Source organism: Triticum urartu, unplaced genomic scaffold (genome assembly GCF_003073215.2).
Source record: "Triticum urartu cultivar G1812 unplaced genomic scaffold, Tu2.1 TuUngrouped_contig_9740, whole genome shotgun sequence".
NCBI lineage: Eukaryota > Viridiplantae > Streptophyta > Magnoliopsida > Poales > Poaceae > Triticum > Triticum urartu.
In genome coordinates, this window is record NW_024120814.1 from 6711 (window position 1) to 24024 (window position 17314).

At 40.2% G+C, this 17314-nt stretch overlaps 1 long non-coding RNA gene across 5 annotated transcripts; it reads right to left on the minus strand.

Moving 5' to 3' along the window:
- Positions 1 to 1488: 1488 nt before the first annotated feature.
- LOC125532369 lies at positions 1489 to 7243 on the minus strand. 5 transcript variants are annotated; one of them, XR_007294059.1, is made up of 8 exons: positions 6628 to 7243; positions 6482 to 6528; positions 6091 to 6200; positions 5163 to 5272; positions 4576 to 4676; positions 4290 to 4423; positions 3241 to 3291; positions 1489 to 2044 (listed from the first exon to the last, which is right to left on the minus strand). It is a non-coding gene; the product is annotated as an uncharacterized LOC125532369 (long non-coding RNA). The 5 variants fall into 5 exon arrangements; XR_007294062.1 differs by adding an exon at positions 2774 to 2828 and having other exon boundaries at positions 6482 to 7243; XR_007294060.1 differs by adding an exon at positions 2774 to 2941 and having other exon boundaries at positions 6482 to 7243.
- Between the last annotated feature and the right edge of the window lie 10071 nt (positions 7244 to 17314).

Genomic DNA, 17314 nt, shown 5'->3' on the forward strand with positions numbered 1-17314 from the left:
AAAGTGCGGCTTGCCGCACCTGCACTAATAGAAAAGGGGGCTTTGGTCCAGACCGGGTAAGGCATTAGTCCAGAACCGGGACCAATGGGTGCATTTATCCCGGTTCGTGCGGCTAAGGCATTAGTCCCGGTTCACCTGGGCCCTTTAGTCCCGATTCGTGCCACGAGCGGGGACTAAAGGGTGCGATGCCTATTGGTCCCGGTTGGTGGCATCAACCGGGACTAAAGGTCAAAGCCCATAAGTCCCGGTTCATGGCACAAACCGGTACTAAAAGTCTCATTTTCAAACTCTTCCCCCCCCCCCCCCCCGCGTGAACCGCCTTTTCAGTCTTAGAAAAAACAAAAGAAAATGATGGAAATGTCAAAAAAATTAAGTTTCCCATGTGATATGTGGTCTAGTTGTTGGGAAAATCTCGGATTAAAAAGTTTTTTATATGAAAAATCATCTACTCGAAAAGTTACATCCGATGGAGGCGGCCTATGGCCTGTTCGCAAATTTGTAGAATCCTCAAATTCCAAAAGGAAAAAAAGTTATGCTCAAATTTCAGTTTTTTAAAATTTTCATTAAATCTGGTCAAACTATGGTCAAACTACTTATTCAAGAAATATTAGTGTTACTAAAAAATTATTGTTTTTTAGAACAATAGTTTCAAACTCAAACAATGAAATGTGTGACTTGATGCTCAAGCTAAACTCCTGAGGGTTAATAGGATTGACATCTTACTATTGTTAGGAAAACAACGAGGAAGTTAGATGATTTGGAATGATGAGGGGTTGATTAAAGATTAAATTGAGCAGTGATGAAAGGTGATTAGAGATTAGAGGTTAAAATAATTCAGAAATTTGAAAATAAAAAAAATAAAAAAAATTCAAAAAAAATTTCAAAAAAAATCAAAAAATTTCCTTTAGTACCGGTTGGTGTTACCAACCGGGACTAAAGGTGGACCGGGCACGTGGAGGGCCTTTAGTCCCGGTTCTGGATTGAACCGGGACTAAAGGGTCAGGGCATTAGTACCGACCCTTTTGTCCCGGTTCAAGAACGGCCCTTACGAACCGGGACTATAGACCCTTTTTCTACCAGTGCTGGTAGCACCGCTACAGGCTACAGTCATATCCAATATGATAATAAAATCATTAGAGCATTGCAAATACAAAAAAAAGCATGATGTTGGTTCGGTACTGTGCCATACACCAAATCATTATCTATGAACTGACCCAAAAAGATAGGATGCACGGCCTAACGCACCCCACTTAGTCTTGTCTTAACAAAGAAACTGACTTATTTTCCAAGCGCATAAACAACGTATTAACCATTGCGAAGGAAATTTAGAGTGATTGCTCAAAATGGATCAGTCCTTGGTACAAGTTTGTCCAGTACAGAAGAGTTATCCAGGCACTGTGGAAGGATAAGGCGATCAAATATACCAAAAGCATGGCACCATTAGATCTGGAAGTTCACAACAAATGGGGAAATATGCACTATGTTCCAAAAGTAAGCCAAGCCGATGAATTGGCGCCAAGTAGATACAATAGTTGGTTTGTTAGATAACCAAAGCGAGCCAGAAGAGTTATCCAGGCACTGTGGAAGGATAAGGCGATCAAATATACCAAAAGCATGGCACCATTAGATCTGGAAGTTCACAACAAATGGGGAAATATGCACCATGTTCCAAAAGTAAGCCAAGCCGATGAATTGGCGCCAAGTAGATACAATAGTTGGTTTGTTAGATAACCAAAGCGAGCCAGATCAGCGGTGCAACATAAGTCCAACCAAACACTCACAAAGAACCTAGTAACCAACCTTGTCAAAGGGAACATTTGCATGTATGATGACGACCTAGTAACCAACCTTGTCAAAGCAGGTAGATAGCAAGCAACAGTTTGCCCCTTTTAGCCTTGAACGCAAGGACACATATCTGACGTTCTCCAATCCATGATGTCTTCACAAAGTCTGACCAATTATTGTTATCCCTTCATAGGTTGGACATGCTCCTTGGCGCACCCACATGCAAGCTTAGTCCACATGATCATCATGTTCAGAGGCTCTGTAAGGAAGCAAGATTAATTCTCTGTGAGATGGACATGTTCTCATGTTCCACCTATTATAGTTATTTAAGGAAATCCTAGGAATAACAGATGGACATGGCTAATTTAATAAACAACAATGAACAATGGATTTTTGAACAAAGTATAGCAGTAAGTACGGAACAATGAACTTAATTGAAAAAATAAAGTGAAGGTGCTAAGAAAGAACACTAACATCACAGTAATCAAAAACTGATTGAGCTGAACATAATTTGTTAACTGAAAAACTGTAAAAGGCATGCCTGATCCCACTATCTTAAACATCTAAAAACAACAAAATAGACACCAAAGATAAAAAAAACTGGAAATGCATCATTCTTACTATCCATTCTCGCTACATCCCTATAGAAAATGAAGAAAAGAAAGCCTCTTAGGGCAATATGAATATACTTGGGCACGACACACTATTAGAGAGAAAAAAATCACGAAAGATTATTGGTCTTATAAAGCAATTCCATTACAGGATGATCGGCACCTTCTTTACCAGTAGATTTTCAAGATTTATATTTCTCAAGCATTTCGCTTGCAAAGTAAAAGAGTGCCACTGTAAAAGAAGTTCAGATTGCGGACAACCCGATATAGATGCCACCTTGCACCGGTATTAAAATAGAAGCAACAAGGATGCAGAAACTGCAAGACAGGCCAATAATGATGACTTGTGAACGGGAGAAGGCTCAAAGATAACTTACATAATTAATTTGGAAAGGCATAAACCCTTGTTGTTTATAATGATGACTCTGGAATCTGTACCATCATATATTCGATACTGAGAATGCCTTAACAATATATTCAGATCTAAACTTATATATCCTTCCATGAAAAGGGTGATAATCCGTCTAAGTGGATAGAGAAAAACCCTATGCATATTATGAAATAACATATATCAGCGAGTCTGACACTTCAAACCATTATCGGCAAATCACGTCAATTAATTCAGACCGGAGGGAGTAGTAAAACTTTGGCATTGTGGCAGCGGAACTAAATGATACAATAAACGCATATGCGTATATGAAACATAATCCCAGTCCATTGTTCAAATATATGAAATCTACTTATAATCTTGAGAGGCTATTGGAACCCACATCTCGTCTACCAAGTCATACATAGGACTACCATTAGCAAATTGGAGAGAGAGACTTGAGATCATGTAACTAACCGTGAGGATGACGACGATAACGGGGCAACATCCCTTTCTTTTGTTGTCAGGCTGGAGATCATGTAACCAACATTAGCAAATCATACTTGAGATCATGTCAAACTTTCAGTCATAAAACATTTTCATTGTTAGGTTTTGAGTATCACAATAGGCTAATAATCACAGCAAGGTACTACATGACTTTCTTTGACAATAAATTGCCCCATTCCTATGCATATTCTCATCTTAGATAGGATCATATCATTTAGTAGCGCATAACACAAGATAACAAACCAAGGTAAATAAATTTCCTTCTCAAGATATTAAGATTAAAGCATAACTGAATTTAGATATCCTACTATGGATCATATAAGATTTAACAAAAGGCTTGCCAGTGCTTCAATTTTTTTAGTTTTTAATAGAGTTAAAAATACATAGAAACAAAGATTTGACTGGATGCTACAGTAAAAGTTGATGCGATGAAGAGATGGTAAAAGCTCCAGGTTAAGAAAATCAGGAAAATGCTTCATCTTAATTACTTTGTTCGCCAGACTTGGCTGCAAAGCATACGTGCTAGAGCAAATTTTCTTGATAATCATTATATAGAAATAGTGGCTTAGCACACCACTAAATTGTTGTTTTAGAGAGTAATTACCCATGTCGAGAACCTATCTGTGAACTAATGTGAACTAATATGAGAACAAAGAACATGGATATATATATATATATATATATATATAGCTACTAATACTCATGATCACCAAGATCAGTACATGCAAAACACATTAGGCAGCACCAGTCGTAAGAAATTATAGCAAGAACACAATCTGCAATTCCGCATCAAGATGGTATAGCTTGCAATAAACTCCCAAATGACTGGTTTATGGAAAAGATTAAACGACACCAGGTTTACATCATCAAGATACATGAACTAATGATCAGGGAGAAATGGCATGCATTTCAAATAAATAAATTCAATTTCCACCGTTGTCTTGATAGAATTTGAGCAAATCATAGTGTAAGAATTTTAAAAGCAAGATGAACTGATCAATCAACGGAACAGGACATACCTTGTTTACCGGTGGCGCCATGGACCCAAAAGCTTGTGCGCTTGTCACCGGAGTAGCGGAGAAAAGCTTCCTCCGTGTGAGTGAATCCATCACGCGTCGAGACACCACGCCGTCATGAAAATAAGACGACAATGCTGCATCAAATTGATAGATACACATTAGATCAGCAAGATGGGTACGTTGAGCACCTGGGAGAAGGGAGAGAAGGAGCACAACAACGACACAAACTCAGTAATAACAGGGAAAGCAACGCAGGTGGGGAAGTACTGGTCTGGCCGCTGCTCACCTAGGCTCGGAGTCATTGACACTGTCGTTGGGACAGTAAGGTGGGGATTGATTACAGTCCTCGTCCTGGCATCCTCTTCCTTTGTGGGGCTAGCAATGAATCTAAAGAGAGAAAAAAGAGCATTCCTTGTCAATTCTGTAGCTAAATTCCTTGTCATTTCTGACTATATTCTGAGTATGCAAATCAAGTTTCAGGGTGCATAAATTTTAGAAGCAATGGACCAACTAAACACGTGTAGCTGAATTTTACTATAGATAGTTAGCTATCTTGTTATCGACAACGCTCATATTCAGACGCTCTCTGGCTGTTATCGACAATGTTGAAGAGCGGCTTGCCGCTTGTTACCTGTTCCAGGTATGTTTAAACAGCAGTAACAACACAACCGATGATGGGCAATAGCAGCACAAACATAATCTGAAGCAAGATTAATCTGGTTGTCTTTTTCTAACTAATTAAGAACTGCTGCCATTTAAGCTGCCCATGCATGGTTACATTTCAATCAACAGAGACTGGCAATGAAATAAATAAATGACTATACTGGCAGAGGTAGCTCGTAATTAGAAGGAAACTGCAAGTAAAGGAAGTACCTGAAGAAATAGGAGCCTCGAGATCTTCATTTATTAATTGCTTTCTCCGAATCTCTATCAATCATCTACTTCCTCTGGATGGATAGATGAAAATGACAGCAAAGTTCACTCTGGAAGAACAGAGTACAAAACAAATATAGTCAACAATCTAAGGTACCACCGATACTAAACATCATAGCAATAAACACCATATAGAAACATGGCCCTTTATTAGAAATAGTGCATGTGTGACCTATGACTGAAACTACAATAAGGATAAAGCACATACATAAACCATGTAATAAACTGGGTGTTCACCATACAGTTTCCTATAAGGCACTCCCTTTGTCCCATAATATAGAATGTTATTACATCTAGTGTACTCATATATTGGATGTAGTAACATCTTATATAATTATGGCACGGAGGGAGTAATAGTGTAGGTTGTTTTTCTAAATCTTTCATACCATTTATTAGAAGCAATAGTGCAAACTCATTCTCTAAATCTGTAGCTTTCATCACATCTTCACAAATTTCTTGGAACCATTTTTTTTCTGTAGCACCCAATCAAATGTTGATCCTTATTTGTATATGCTTATCCATATCAGAAAGTCTACATTCAACTAATTCAGTTAGGCTCCAATCTAAACCATCACAGGTCATGGATAACAACATGCATATAAACCCTAATCTTTTGTGAATCTTCCAAAAGTATATTCATTTACTGAGGTAGCCACCTTTTGTGAATCTCCATAAGGAATCATGCACAGTTAAAAAAGCGAAGTGGGGAAATCTTACAAAAAGGATCAACAATAACCTTTCCCTCTACCATGAATGCCTTCTCCATCATATGCAAGTTTCCTCTTAAGTAAATACTCACAGACATCAAGCCTTCAATACAAGAACCAGAATCAACCCAAAATCAAATGTGTTGCACCTTTTAAGATACCTGATTATCATGGCTGGGAAGGATCTTGGCTATCCATGGTGGTGCTAATGTGTAATGATGAATATCATAATTTGTAATGGGCGGCATCTCTTTGACGTTACTAAGCATACCTGCAAAGGGTGGATTTGCTCAGCATAGAACATTGTCATGATTTAAGCTTGCAGTTCACTAAATGTGCACTTGTGCGTGACAGCAAACCATATTAAATCAAGCATAACTATATTTTCTGGGGAATTTACTCAATTTACTCATATCTTGAGTAGGCAAGTTTCATGACCAGGCAATACATTGTACAGGTAAGTTATGTTGACTGCATGCTAAATGTTAGAAAAAAAAAAGAACCGTTGAGTACACAAAAGGGCATAAAATGGAATTAACCATCTCCTACAACCTGCTTGGATTTTTATCGAACAACTTGTAGGCATACACAAAAAGGATCTGCACAAACAAAGATAAGAAATTCTTGTGGTTAAATCAAATAAGAGGAGGGCATGAATGGGGGGCAGGTTAATCAGGAGGAAGAGAGAGTGTGGATACTTGCAAGAAAGGGATGGGGAGATTGGAAGGGGCGTGGAGGTGAATAGTTTGGGGGTGCATAAGCAGAGCCCAGACGGTCGCCGCGCTCAACGCAGTGGACGGGGCAGAGATGGCAGGGCTTCTCCTTCGTCTTCTCATCTTGCTCCCGTCTCCTTTTTCGGCAGAGATGGCAAAGACGAGCGTGCTGGAGAGGAGGTAGGGGTTGGCCGTCCTTGATCCTCTGGCCACTCTCCATGGCTGCGGCCCACTCCCGGGAGAGAAGGAGCGCACGCGGGGCAAGTGCGTGGTGGTGGAGAAGCAGCCCGAGGTGGACCGGCCGCGAATGCGCCGCCGTGGTCACTGGGACCTCTCTGCTACACCTCCTGCAGATTCGGGCACCATGGTTGGGGGCTAGGGTTTCGGGCGCAGGGAGGGAAGAAGGGCTGCGGAGATTGGGCGCGGGCTAGGAGGTGGAAGGAGGAGGAGGGCGCGGTGGCGATGGACAACGGCGACGACGCAGAGGAGAGGAGGAGGACGGGCGGCGAGGATGGAGTGGGGCGCGTGCGCGCGTGATGCGGGGGAGGATGACGGGCGGCAGCCGCGCAAAGGAGAGGAGGAGCGGGGTGCGCGTGTGCGGTAGGTGGCGGCTAGGTTTTGACCTGATGCGTTTTATACGCCTGCGTGTGAAAAGACAAGAATGCCCTTGGTGGGGCACGGGATTTACAGGCGGTGGCATGCCCAGCCTCGATCCGACGGCCCATATCGTTTCGTCTGAGATGTCTGAGATCCAACGGTCCAGATCGCTCCATCTAGAGATCCGACGGCCTGGATTGTTTTGGACAACTAATCCGACGGTCCAGAATCCAAACGAACGGGAGAGCTCCATTTTGCTTCAGACTCTAACAAGGGGATTGCAGAGAAAGTGAAAGAACGCAGATGTAAGAAACTGAGCACATGCTTCCCAATGGCTACTCACTGTCTCAAATTTAGATAGTTCAGCGCGTCTTGTGATTGACCCCGCACAATCTCTGACCCACTTTGTAAGGTCTAATCCGTATCTTTGCCTCCACATATTTGAGCTATTTAAAGCACCCCCATGATTTTTCTTATCAGAACTCATTTTTCTACTGTCATTCTCATTTTGGTATTACCTATAGTGCAAATGAAGCTAACTTCATTCTATCCCTTTGCATCTGTACTTAGTTGTTATGAACGAGAGTACTTTGCACACCGGACTTCCTCTCCATTTCATTGTCCTCCATTTTCCCATCTTTGCTCTGATTTTTCGTCAGATTTTGTCATGCATTACTTAGGGCAACTCCAACCGTCTGACACAACACAGACACGGGATTTTTTTTGTTTTTTTTCGTCCATTTGGGTCGACGGTAGGGGTGGCATCCGCCCAGGGATGGAGCCAGGATTTGAGCATAGGGGAGGCCAAGACAATGGCACATGAGATTTTTTTCCTCTTATGTTAACCTCCTTTGCACCAATCTCTTAACAGAATTAAAGAAAAAATAGATAGCAAATCTGAGCAGTAATAGAAATACAACGACATAAGAGATGTAGATTCGTTAAATTTTATAGTGGCATAATTTTGGGATTAGAAGTTTGTATATATTAAATATTGGTCCGGTTATTACCTTGGTTCTGGGAATCCTCGATTCATTATTTCCTCTAAAGAGACGTAGATATTATAAATGTTTGGAATTAAATCATTCTTGCTTACCTCATGACATCAATAAAAATCTTTAGACTTAGGGCTTCTTTGATTCAAAGGAATTTTATAGGATTTCTGGAGGATTGAAATCCTTAGGATTTTTTCCTATGTTGGTCCTTTGATTTATAGGATTGGATTTCATGGGAATTTTTCCTATGGAATCTTTTGTACTACATTTTATAGGAAATGTAACATCCACTCCAATCTCTTTTCACAATTCCTTTGTTTTTCCTGTGGCATCAAACAATCATTGCTAATTCTATAGGATTCAAATGAGCATGCCACTCCAACCCTACACTTTTCCTATTCCTGCATTTTCAAAATCCTATGAATCAAAGAGAAGTTTACTTTGTGGATTAGGCTGCTCCCCTTCGCTAGGTTGCACGTTGTTTGCACAGGCATCATGTTTCGACGGTTGAGAGCTTGAATCAATTCCGCTTTCTTCCTTTGCATGTCTACTGTCTACACAAGCACAAATAAAAAACAGAAAATGTGTAATTGATTTTTAGTGCCTACAGTCTGTATGACTATAAATCTATAATTTGTCAAGGCACGAACTAAACTAATTTGAACATAAACTACCTTTTTCCGCTCATGTTTTTGCGGTTCGTCAATGCGTTAAGCCCGTCCGGCAACGTGTCTGTGGTCCGTAGATCGACGCCTCCCTGTTCCGGCGTCCCCTTCCCTTCTCCGCTTCTTGGTGGTGGTGCGGCCGCGCGATGGGAAAGATTCGATCACAGCAATCCCTGGCGGCGCAACCGCGCGATGAAAATATCCGATCGCAGCAGCCCCCGGCGGCTTGGAAACGAAGAAGTTAGCAGCCATATATGCGTGCGTGGTTCCACGATGGCCTTTTTCCAAGCCGATATGGCTGGTAATATAATTTTTTTTGGCCGCGCGATGGGAAAGATTCGATCACAGCAATCCCTGGCGGCGCAACCGCGCGATGAAAATATCCGATCGCAGCAGCCCCCGGCGGCTTGGAAACGAAGAAGTTAGCAGCCATATATGCGTGCGTGGTTCCACGATGGCCTTTTCCAAAGCCGATATGGCTGCTAATATAATTTTATTAGCCCACTGCAACTAACGTTCACGATGGCCTGCTTAGCATTCTTAGCATTGGGCTGTACATGGGCTCGGGCTGCACGTCTCTCGTGCATGATTACGTGGGTCAGATTAGGCGCCGCTGCCGCCCGTCATGTGCCGTGCGGCCCTGCCGCCGTCGTGTGCCCATCTGCCTCTGATCTCTTTGCTCTGTCGCTCACGATCCTTTCTCTCGTGCATGATTACGTGGGTCAGATTAGGCGCCGCTGCCGCCCGTCGTGTGACCCGTGCGGCCCTGCCGCCGTCGTGTACCCATCTGCCTCTGATCTCTTTGCTCCGTCGCTCACGATCTGATCTGTACTGTGAATAGAAAAGCCTATCTAATCTGTACTGTGAATAGAAAAGCCTAATTCATTGCTTCACGTAACGAACTAGTAGGTTAACACTATACTTATTTCTCTCATCGCAATTCCCATCTTGTATTAGTGTTGAAATTATACATTAGATTTTATTTGCTTTGTTTTTTTATTTGAGATGCTATCAAAAATTCATATCTCGTACGTGTCCTAGAAATTATCGTGATGCAAATTATCTTGTACGATGTCCTATTTGCGATGCAGAATTTTCCTATGTTCACTGTATATAGTATAGCTAATTTCTGAAATTGAAATTCCTAAACTATGAATAGAAAAGGAACTGCCAAACACCATTAAGATTAATTTGTTTTCTAAGTTGGTTACTTATAAAACTGAAATTCGTCAACTACGAAGAGAAAAAAAACAACTCCAAACACCATTAAAATTAATTTGTTTTCACGGCCGGTTTCTTCAAATTCTTGACATACTGAAATTGTTAATGAGATTGTTGTGCAAGTTCTTAACCTTATTCTTTATAATTATCTTTTGCATTGGATTTTTTCTATCTACTTGGCTTGGCCCCCCTATACTTAAATCCTGACTCCGCCCTGAGCTGATCCTGCGGCGGGTAGGGTCTCGCCGTATCCTGATCAGCGGTACACTAGTACCAGGTACGAGAGCTTCTCTTTTTTTTTGAGCTAAAGCAATGCTTTATTGTACTTTAACGCTGCTTGTGCTAAAGCCAATCGCCTTGAGCACAAGCAGCCACAGGGGTTGGTACATCCGACTCCCACTCTATGTAGTGGTTTGGTTCATACATACGCCCAATGACGGCTAGTTCATGAGCTACCTGATTTGCACTATGCCGGCAAGCCGATATTACATGTTTGGAGAACCACAACTTGAGCTGGAGTTTCGAGTCCTCGATGACCGCAACATAAGGTGATGAATCAACCTTCTGTAGGTCCAGAGCATCAGCCAAAAGTTGGGAGTCAGTCTCAAAAACCACCCTTATCATGCCCAGATCAGTCGCCATGGCAATAGCCTGTGTCATCGCATGTGCTTCTGCCCCGAAGACATCACCAACGTTGTCTTGACAACCAGCTTGAACTGCAACGATATTTTCTTCTGTGTCTGTGGTAACTACGCCCCACCCAGCACGAGTTTCTTCCACCTGGAACGCTGCATCTGTGTTTATCTTGAGCATTGCATCAGGCGGAGGCTGCCACAACTTCCGGTGTTCCCCTTTTGCGGCTGGCTGCAAAACTTCTGCAAATTCCAGAGCATCAGCCCGAACCCTTCTGGCCAACTCTGACGCCACTACGGGAAGCTCACCCTCCCTGAGTTTGTTGCGGTTATTCCACCAGTGCCACCAGAGGGTGGCGATCGTAGTGCATTTGTTCTCATGCATTCCCCACAGCAGGTCCATCATCGCATGTACCGACGTTGTTGTCTCTAGTTTCATGCGCTCCGGTTCCATCGCTAGATCTCGCCATACCTCTTTAATCGACTTGCATTTGAGGAACAAATGTGCACCGTCTTCATTCACCCGGCCACAGAAAAGGCATTTGGTGTCCTGATGGTAACCGCGCGAGAACTTGGCCATCAAGAGACTATTCCTGTGTCCTCGAGGAATCGACCGCTCCGGCATATCGGGCACAAGAGGACCCCGTGCGCACGTAACCCACCAAGATTGAGAGAGAACATTCATGTGCCCTCGAGGCCGCAACGTGAGACCCCCCCTGCGGCGTATCAGGCCAGGGAACGTACCGGCGCACGTAGCAAACGTGCTCTCTGATGGTGACTCCGGTTGCGCGTACGCCGAACGAGACCCGTCGCTCACTCGCGCTGCGAGGTGAAACAGCTCCATCGGATGGTTGCTTGGCCACGAACAAACTGCAATATCAGCCGCAGGCTCTCAACCTACACAAGCTACCTAGATGCCGATAGCTCGAAAACGATATATTCAAAAATTCAAGTTTTTTTTAAAAAAAATTCAAAAACAAATCTGTGAAAACTTATACATATCCGCGGCGGCTCTGTAAAATTTTGTCAAAAAATATTATGATTTGCAGGCTGCACACAACACACACACACACACACACACACACACACACACAAAATCCCAGCCCGACAACAAAAAAAGAGACCAATTTTCATGCATGTATTTGTTTTTTTTGTCTACACCACGTATGAAAGTAGAGTATATTGTTATGAAAGTTACCTTGAACGTGTTATATACTATGTATTTGTGTTTTTTTTCAAAAGAAATGTGACGTGGAAAATATGTTTTTCTAAAATGACCTCCAATTAGCCCGTCCTCATTTTACACTTTTTCCCGCACCTACACACATAAATCGTATGGTTGAGCTCTTGTTTTATTTTGGTTCTTCTATAATCAGCATTATCGTATGCATCTCGACGGGATGCCTCAATTGTTTCTGAACTTCCGTTTACTTTTTACAACTATGAGCTTCTGTATTTTTGTCTAGTGAAATTTCAAATGTTTTTTTCAACTACCAAGTTTGTTTTGATTAACATTGTTTGAGTTTCTCTAGGTGTTGCATCTAAACCATAAAAAATCATCAGGGACTTTATTTTATTTTAAATTTTTCATATTTTTCGTCCCCATACTCTTGGATTTGTGTTCCGCAAACTTTTCAGGCTTTCTCGTGTAATTATTTGTTTTATTCAGTGAACTTTGATTTGTTTTTCACGTGGCTTTTTGATACTTTTTTAAACACAAAGAGCTTGTTCATATTAATTTGAACTTCACACCATTTTTTCAATTATTATGAACCTCTTTTGTTTTAGCTTTGAATAATTAACTTCTCAGACCAGATTTAGAATATTATTTAAAATGATCATCGCCGTTTAAGAGCAGTTTTCTAAAATGCCAAAAATGATATCGAAACTTTTGTTGTTTGAACTCCTAAATGAACAGTGGACTACCCTGACTCAATAGTTTGAACTGCCCCGGGACTAGCACATAAACTTCTAGTAGCACACATTTTGGCTTTTGGCTTTTACTCTTGCACTCCATGTCCGTACTGCTTCGGTTAGTCTAAAAGTTTGAGTGTTTAGAGGTTTACCTAGTTGTATGTTTAAACTTTACATGTTTGAAAGTTTGAATTAAAGCATGCAATGTGAGATTGAAGTAGTTTGGATATTCATTTTCTTAAAAGGAGTTTGATGTTTTGGGTGCCCTATTTTAGAGCATCTCTTGGAGACGCTCTTTCTCATGCCCTAAAAGGCTTTTTTACCCTAAATTTTACAACAAGTTTTGATGCTCTATTATAGGACAACTATTAAAGATGCTCTAATCACCTGCATTGTCATGACTCATTCCCTCGGAAGAAAAAAATACATTGTCATGACTCGAGAGTACTAGGCAACAGCAACCCATCGAGAACTCACCCATCAGTAGACCTTTCCATACTCCACCGACAACCAAATTCTCTCCAAGAGGTAGTCAGGTTCTTTTGTTGTATAGCTACATGAGATGTCTTTATCAAAAAAGCTACATGAGACGTATGTATATAAATATATAATATACGCACATGTGTGGCTGTAGCAAGTTGCGGCTGCAGAGGGACAAAGCGTACGTGTGCACCATGATGCAATATTTGTCTTTTTTTAAGAAGAAGATATTTATCTTGTTCATCACAATCATACATACATACATGCATATGCACATCAGGGTGCTAAATATATCCATTTGAGCAACAAGTAATTCGAGGCAAAGGGCGTACGCGCTAAACTAGATGCACTTAGAACAAGATGACATGCGTGAGGAAACTGAGTAAACTTAATGGACTTGTTGCTAGTAACTACTTCCCCCGTTTCAAAATAATTGAAGTTCTATGTTTATCTTATGAGATTCTTTATGAAACTTAATGGACTCGTTCCCTATATTTTTGTACTATTGAAATATAATTGAAGTTTGACTAACTATCAAGAAAAATATGGTAAGACTTGTACAAAACTAGATACATATAGTACAAAAATATATTTCATAAATAAATAATTTCATTAAACTAATTTGGTGTTCTAGATGTCAATATAAGTTTCTATAAGCTTGGTCAAATATAAACAAGTTTGACTTATGACAAACTCATAACTTCAATTACTGATCCAAACTCATAACTCCAATTATTGATCAATCATGAGGGCTGGTGTGTTATTTTTGTTTTCGGGACAAAAAAATAACAACGGTGGATGGTACAGTCCCAATTCACACAGCAGTCACTCACTGGAGTATGAATCGATGCAGCTTCAAGCCCTATTTGGATATTCGTTATTTTAAAGGAATTTAATGTTTTGGGTGCCCTATTTTAGAGCATCTCTTGGAGGCGCTCTTTCTCATGCCCTAAAAGGCTTTTTTACCCTAATTTTTACAACAACTTTTGATGCCCTATTATAGAACAACTATTGAAGATGCTCTAATCACTTGCATTGTCATGACTCGTTCCCTCGGAAGAAAAAAATACATTGTAATGACTCGAGAGTACTAGGCAACAGCAACCCATCGAGAACTCGCCCATCGGCAAACTTTTCCATACTCCACTGACAACCAAATTCTCTCCAAGGGGTACTCAGTTCTTTTGTTGTATAACTACATGAGACGTCTTTATCGAAAAAGCTACATGAGACGTACATATATAAATATACAATATACGCACATGTGTGGCCGTAGCAAGTTGCGACTGCAGAGGGACAAAGCGTAGTGTGCACCATGATGCAATATTTCTCTGTTTTTTTAAGCATAATCATACATACATACATGCATATGCACATCAGGATGCTAGATACATTCATTTGAGCAACGAGTAATTCGGGGCAAAGGGCGTACGTGCTAACTAGACGCGCTTATAACAAGATGACACGCGTGAGGAGACTGAGTAAACTTAATGGACTTGTTGCTAGTAACTACTTCCTCCATTTCAAAATAATTGAAGTTCTATGTTTATCTTATGAGATTCTTTATGAAACTTAATGGACTCGTTCCCTATATTTTTGTACTATATATATTTTGTACTATTGAAATATAATTGAAGTTTAACTAACTATGAAGAAAAATATGGTAAGACTTGTACAAAACTACATACATATAGTGCAAAAATATATTACATAAATAAATAATTTCATGAAACTAATTTGGTGTTCTAGATGTCAATATAAGTTTCTATAAGCTTGGTCAAATATAAACAAGTTTGACTTATGACAAACTCATAACTTCAATTACTGATCCAAACTCATAACTCCAATTATTGATCAATCATGAGGGCTGGTGTGTTATTTTTGTTTTCGGGACAAAAAAATAACAACGGTGGATGGTACAGTCCCAATTCACACAGCAGTCACTCACTGGAGTATGAATCGATGCAGCTTCAAGCCCTATTTGGATATTCGTTATTTTAAAGGAATTTAATGTTTTGGGTGCCCTATTTTAGAGCATCTCTTGGAGGCGCTCTTTCTCATGCCCTAAAAGGCTTTTTTACCCTAATTTTTACAACAACTTTTGATGCCCTATTATAGAACAACTATTGAAGATGCTCTAATCACTTGCATTGTCATGACTCGTTCCCTCGGAAGAAAAAAATACATTGTAATGACTCGAGAGTACTAGGCAACAGCAACCCATCGAGAACTCGCCCATCGGCAAACTTTTCCATACTCCACTGACAACCAAATTCTCTCCAAGGGGTACTCAGTTCTTTTGTTGTATAACTACATGAGACGTCTTTATCGAAAAAGCTACATGAGACGTACATATATAAATATACAATATACGCACATGTGTGGCCGTAGCAAGTTGCGACTGCAGAGGGACAAAGCGTAGTGTGCACCATGATGCAATATTTCTCTGTTTTTTTAAGCATAATCATACATACATACATGCATATGCACATCAGGATGCTAGATACATTCATTTGAGCAACGAGTAATTCGGGGCAAAGGGCGTACGTGCTAACTAGACGCGCTTATAACAAGATGACACGCGTGAGGAGACTGAGTAAACTTAATGGACTTGTTGCTAGTAACTACTTCCTCCATTTCAAAATAATTGAAGTTCTATGTTTATCTTATGAGATTCTTTATGAAACTTAATGGACTCGTTCCCTATATTTTTGTACTATATATATTTTGTACTATTGAAATATAATTGAAGTTTAACTAACTATGAAGAAAAATATGGTAAGACTTGTACAAAACTACATACATATAGTGCAAAAATATATTACATAAATAAATAATTTCATGAAACTAATTTGGTGTTCTAGATGTCAATATAAGTTTCTATAAGCTTGGTCAAATATAAACAAGTTTGACTTATGACAAACTCATAACTTCAATTACTGATCCAAACTCATAACTCCAATTATTGATCAATCATGAGGGCTGGTGTGTTATTTTTGTTTTCGGGACAAAAAAATAACAACGGTGGATGGTACAGTCCCAATTCACACAGCAGTCACTCACTGGAGTATGAATCGATGCAGCTTCAAGCCCTATTTGGATATTCGTTATTTTAAAGGAATTTAATGTTTTGGGTGCCCTATTTTAGAGCATCTCTTGGAGGCGCTCTTTCTCATGCCCTAAAAGGCTTTTTTACCCTAATTTTTACAACAACTTTTGATGCCCTATTATAGAACAACTATTGAAGATGCTCTAATCACTTGCATTGTCATGACTCGTTCCCTCGGAAGAAAAAAATACATTGTAATGACTCGAGAGTACTAGGCAACAGCAACCCATCGAGAACTCGCCCATCGGCAAACTTTTCCATACTCCACTGACAACCAAATTCTCTCCAAGGGGTACTCAGTTCTTTTGTTGTATAACTACATGAGACGTCTTTATCGAAAAAGCTACATGAGACGTACATATATAAATATACAATATACGCACATGTGTGGCCGTAGCAAGTTGCGACTGCAGAGGGACAAAGCGTAGTGTGCACCATGATGCAATATTTCTCTGTTTTTTTAAGCATAATCATACATACATACATGCATATGCACATCAGGATGCTAGATACATTCATTTGAGCAACGAGTAATTCGGGGCAAAGGGCGTACGTGCTAACTAGACGCGCTTATAACAAGATGACACGCGTGAGGAGACTGAGTAAACTTAATGGACTTGTTGCTAGTAACTACTTCCTCCATTTCAAAATAATTGAAGTTCTATGTTTATCTTATGAGATTCTTTATGAAACTTAATGGACTCGTTCCCTATATTTTTGTACTATATATATTTTGTACTATTGAAATATAATTGAAGTTTAACTAACTATGAAGAAAAATATGGTAAGACTTGTACAAAACTACATACATATAGTGCAAAAATATATTACATAAATAAATAATTTCATGAAACTAATTTGGTGTTCTAGATGTCAATATAAGTTTCTATAAGCTTGGTCAAATATAAACAAGTTTGACTTATGACAAACTCATAACTTCAATAATCACTCACTGGAGTATGGATCGATGCAGCTTCAAGCTTCGAGAGTACTAGGCAATAGCAACCCATCGAGAACTCGCCCATCGGTAGACTTTTCCATACTCCACTGACAACCAAA